Source organism: Pinus tabuliformis, chromosome J (genome assembly GCF_031772625.1).
Source record: "Pinus tabuliformis cultivar Carrire ecotype Pingquan chromosome J, CPIR1, whole genome shotgun sequence".
NCBI lineage: Eukaryota > Viridiplantae > Streptophyta > Pinopsida > Pinales > Pinaceae > Pinus > Pinus tabuliformis.
In genome coordinates, this window is record NC_142295.1 from 981054053 (window position 1) to 981059784 (window position 5732).

The 5732-nt window shown below is 35.6% G+C and overlaps 1 long non-coding RNA gene across 1 annotated transcript; it reads right to left on the reverse strand.

The window, feature by feature from the left end:
- Positions 1 to 2465: 2465 nt before the first annotated feature.
- On the reverse strand, positions 2466 to 5271 carry LOC149230135 (uncharacterized). Its single transcript, XR_016247994.1, has 2 exons — positions 4428 to 5271; positions 2466 to 3345 (listed from the first exon to the last, which is right to left on the reverse strand). It is a non-coding gene; the product is annotated as an uncharacterized LOC149230135 (long non-coding RNA).
- Positions 5272 to 5732: the final 461 nt, after the last annotated feature.

Consider the following 5732-nt stretch of genomic DNA (forward strand, 5'->3'; position numbering starts at 1 on the left):
AATGGCATTTTCATTTTTTGGTGGGGGGCACAAGGGGTTAGAACTTTGTGAACAAAATTTCTAGCATCTTATCATCATTCTACACATCAAGAACTTTCCAATAGTGCAAATATCACCTCAATCACAATTCATATGAGGAAGTTATTCCTCTTGCAAATTGACTTATCCTATTAACCAACATAGTATTTAGTGGATGTCACATTAATGGCCATTCACACATTTGGAGCTAGTAACATATGCTTTCAAAAAGATTCTAGAAGGTCCAAAACCCAAACCCTCACTAAGAGTTGAGTCCCTAACCCTTACTCTATTGTTAAATACTACACTAATAGGAAAAAGGGTTCTATTCTTATTGTATTTATTTTACTATTTCATAGTTGACCAAAGCAAGGGAGTCAAACACTGGAGTAGCACATAGGAAGTGGAAGACCATGTAACAATGATATAGGCTACAATGTCATTGACAACTCCATAGTGAATTCACCATCTTTGTATTTGCATTTTGAGATTGAGAAGAAGAGAGCAAGGCATAGTCCTCATTTCTCGCTAGGTTTTCGCACATTAGGTTTCCTAGTGTACATCTTGTATCCATCGTGTGGATGGTGTGGTATTTATTCTATATTTTGTATACATTCAATGTTTATTTATCTTGATATTTTTTGTGCTATGCCAGTAACATTAAATTTGAGTATTAAGTAAAACACTACATAACTAATGGTTTGCATAAACCATTAAGTTTTGTCATGATAAAATGTTCTAGTTGAATGTCTATGACAGATCACAAGTACATATGGAAGCTTTTATTAGGATTCTTGGTTTTCTAAAGTCAAAAATTTTAGTCACAAACCCCTATCTCCTCACTCAAGAATGTACGCACTATATATCTATGTATGTTTATCTCTCAATATATATAAATGAGGTAAATGAGTCATCTACTAAAATGTTATTGACTTGATGGTTTGACCCAAACATATAATAAATTATTATGATCCCTTAACCACTACCTTTCAAATGTCATGCCCTAACCCCTAACCCATCGATGCTTAATCCTTACGAAGACACAACCCCTATAATACATAACCTTTATCACCCCTTTAACTCATAATCCCTAAAACTTATTTCCCCATAACCATTCATTGTTGCTCCTATAACCCATAAATCCCTCACCTATATAGCAATTAACCCCCACCCTCAATATAATTGTTATCAACTAACCCATTAATCCCTAACCCCCAATTGCTTATAAATTAACACAATAATCCATAGCCCATCTAGGTATCACTATACTCCTTAAATCGATCTCGATATACTTATCTTATCTCAGAGAGTTGCATTTCGAGGCAACAAACTACCTTGGACCATTAAGTTCCAACTAACTTCGATTCTTGCTAAATTAGAATTCATTTTTGACATATGGAAGAAACAAAATGATGTTGCTTTTACTTCAATATTTCATATCCAAAGATTTTCTTGGTACAATGTTGCGCTAACTTGTATGAGTTAGTATCTGCAAATCATGTTGTGAGTTTGAAAATTAGGAATGGAGATGAAGCATCTCCAACAACATCTAGACTTTTAGGGTAAGATGCCTTATACCATGAAAAGGGAGTGATGTGGCCCCTCACACCTTGTATCAACTAGATGGGTCCTACAAAGACAATAGTAGGCCTCACCACCAAGTCAATTGACAAGTGTGAGAGAGATGAGAGAGCATAAGTTGCATTAGGCCCTACCTTCCCAAAATGATAAAAACTTCTTAACTTTTACATGGTCATTTTTGAAAGGCCTAAGCTTTAGCATCCTTCCAATGAAGAATGAGAAGTTATGTAACCACTTGATGTCTATCCTACAATTATTGGTTGGTGGAGCCCTACTTTAAATGATTATGACCAACCTCCTAATAATATTACTTAAAAATTATTTATCTTATCATTTTGTTTTCTGCAGTTCTATTTCTATGACTAGAAATTTATAACTAATTTAATTATAAATGTTAACATAATCAAACCCACAAATTTAATGGTGTGTTTTTCATTATATTTAATTTATAATCCACTTTTTCATTAAAAATTTCCATATATTTTATAATATAAAATAATAATAAACAATAAAGGCAAGCCCCTTGTTGCAGTCTTCGTTACAAAAAAATTCACAATTTATCGCTGTTGGAGGTACCACCATTTGAAGATGTGAATGTACTAACGTATCAAGTTCAATATTATAAAGTCTACACGCTGAAGAAATTCCTTGATTACAATAACAATTAAGTTGAACTCATTTCATGAGTGATATGATGGATTTGTTATATTGGTTTTGGATTAGGTACCCACTGTGTTGTAATGATGCCTCCTCCTTGTTCACTTTATCATGAAAATTCAGTGAAATCATTAAGAAAACGTTTTCATAACAAAGCATCATAAATTTATAATAAAAAAATCGATGATAAAACATCTCAAAGAGTCATATTCTTTGAAAGATCTTCATATGTCTTTCTGTTAAATTGTTTCAAAAAATTTACATATTAAACTGTAATGTAATTTATGGTTGGAATTGTTCAATTACCTTCCATAAATGCATGTCCATAAATGATTTGAATGAGAACTATTATGATTTCTTGTTTATTGATCTGATCATCCACTCAAAGTTTGTCATTTCATGTTCTTCTTGAAGGCTGCCGAACATCTATCAAAAGCTCCTTTCGTTCATCGGGTAAAACACAATTCCCCATTCAGCTCATAAAGTTGTTACTATAACGTCAAAGCTTTTTTTTGTGCTAGCAGAAGTCCATATAACTCCATGCTTATCATACAGACATAGTTTTAAAGAACTGCACCAGCTGCTCTAGGTTCTTGCATCAACTGGCATAAGATTCTCTCCATGCCACTGAATTGGTATCCAGAATCCATTTCAATGCACCTGACCTGCCATCAGAGAGCATCTGTAGTGGCATATGACCACTTGATCTTATTCAGGCCCCATCACTTTGGCTTCCATTTGTCCGCCCCACCTTGAGGTCGAACAAGCGCAGTCCATGTCTTCATAAGTACCACTACTACCAAGGAAATCATGAAAAAACATGTCATAAAGCTTTGGAGGGAAGAACCCCACATACATGAATCTCTAACCTGCAACATTTTTTTCAAATGCTTCATGCTAGATATCATATAGGCTTGTAACTACCAAAATCTGATTTGCAGCACTGATAATGGCAAGATAACAGTGGTCTGGCAAGTTTGATGCCTCTGTTCATAGAAATCAAACTGCAACTAAGCCTTTGATGCGATCAGGTAGCGGCAGTAGTCACATTTCCACAATATATCCGGGATGCCAGATCCTCTTCATTATCTTCCGCATCCCATAGGAAATGGGCATAGGGTCCAAGAACATTGATGCGGAATAGAGCCAACAGTGAGATAACATCAGTTAAATGGTTGCATATATTAAAATCCATGAATCTAGCGACTTTTATAACCATTTGAGATGTAAACTTTCCCTCCTTTTCTACACAAGTTATCATTAAATTGGTATTTAAGTTTTGGAATCATCATAATTACAGCCACCAGATCCTCATCCAGGCATCTATAGACTTGGACTAGAAATATCAGTCATCATCTGAACAGCAATGTCTAAATATAATCAAATGCAAACAAAGCAATGGAGGTAACAAGCGAAAGAGAGAGCATAAAACCTTACACATAAATGTAAATATAATTGGAAAAACCACTGAAGAGATAGTAAAGATACTAACGTTACAGCTTGATTATAGTAAGATTGTGCACTTTACAGCTTGATTATAGTAAGATTGTGCACTAGGTGTACCATATAAGATTGGCATATCCATGATTCCCTGATTAGGTAGTATTATAGGAGTTTCACTCAATAAACCTATGGCATATCATGGCACATTAAACAATATCCTTAATTGGACTATATATTAGAAAATACCTCTAAAAATCACATTATTTAACCCCTTACCAATACAAATGCAATACACCTTCCTAATTTAAAAATCCCTATTTTCACTAAACACGGCAGGTATCATTTTTTCATTAACGTTTTTAATATCCCTTTATATTTTTTTATTAACTTTGGGCTCCATTTTTTATACCCACCAATATAAAAACCCTCTGCCCATCTATATTCCCAATATATTATGTCATTTTTTCCTTAATAAATATCCCCCAATATAAACCCACATAATATGATATTGCTCCATCAATAAAACGCCGTGGATAGTATTGCCCTCCCATACTATTCTCAACTCTTTCCGGACACAAAGCGCGCAGTGTAGAAAAACTTCTGATGTAAGAATATACATTTTATGAATTGAGTGTCTTTGATATATAAGAGATTAATGCTATGCAGTCAACACTAACATGACTAGTTATATAACAGCATAAACGCAGTTCAGATTCCTCAATACTAACCTCCTGCAGGAACCTAGCATAATTCGTTAACAGAAGTGGGTTGCCAGGATCTGATCCGGACCCATCTCCTCTGTTTCCAACCCAATCTTCACCAGAAGCCAGCGCAGTTTTCGATCCAACAACAACCCTATCGCACACCAAAGCCACTCCAGTGCTTTCAAATATCGTGCCACTCATCAAATGATCATTCCTCCTTCCAGAGACAAAAGGTCCCTTACCTCCCTGGGCTCCAATTGCTGCTATGTTTTTCCCTGGACATTCCTCCTGTGCGTCTCCGGCGCTTTGAAACCCAACTGATATTTGAGTATCAGAATCCTCAAATTCCTCTTTGAAAACCTCATCTAATACAACATTGTTCACAAAATTTCCTGCAGAGAGCTTTCTACAGAGTTCCAAAGGACCAGACCCCGATCTTAACCTCAGCCTCCTTGAACTGCATTCGATAAGGGGTTATGTAAATCAGCTTTAGGCAGCGTTCTTTCGAATCTGGGCTGTATATCACCATTGCCAGTAACATGCAACTGGGGCAGCTGAACATATCTGTGCAAAATCAATTTTGATTCTGGTTGAAGCACAATGAGAGAATTCAGCTGCTCCAATTGCATGTTACCGGCAATGGTGGTTGGAGCACAATGAGGGAATTTAGCCAATGAGTAGAACTGCGGAGTCACAGGTTGAGTATTGCGACGACCTGTGGTATACGAGCTTTTCCATGTGTCACATTTTGAGCCGCTTGTTAGGCTTATATCCTTGAATGGAAATGAGCCTTTAAAAATTAAGTTCAATGGTTCCACTCCTCAAACGACAATGAGGGCCGATAGGTATGCATGAGTAATCTGCTACCCTTCAGATATGGGAGGGAGCGTGAACTCAACATGCCACCCAGGAGATTATAATTTATGTTTTTCCAAACTTTAGCCTAAAGGCGATGTAGACGTGAAGTGAATTCGATGCAATCATTGAAAACAGTAATATGATGACAAAATATGAGGAAGCAAAAGATGTGGGACTAAAAGATGTGAAGCGTGAACGATGCAATCATTGAAAACAGTAATATGAATGATAAAATATTAATAAACAGAAGATGTGACACTAAAAAGATAACTTATAAAGGAGAGGCTTTAAATGAAAGTGGATATATGATATATGCCATAGATCATTAAAGGAGAGGCTTTAAATGAAAGTGGATATATGATATATGCCATAGATCATTAATATTTGTCCAGTTATAGCTGTGGGAGTAGTGTAGGTTAATTATTGGATTTTGTATTTGGTTAAATCTAATAAATGGTATTCAAGTGCATT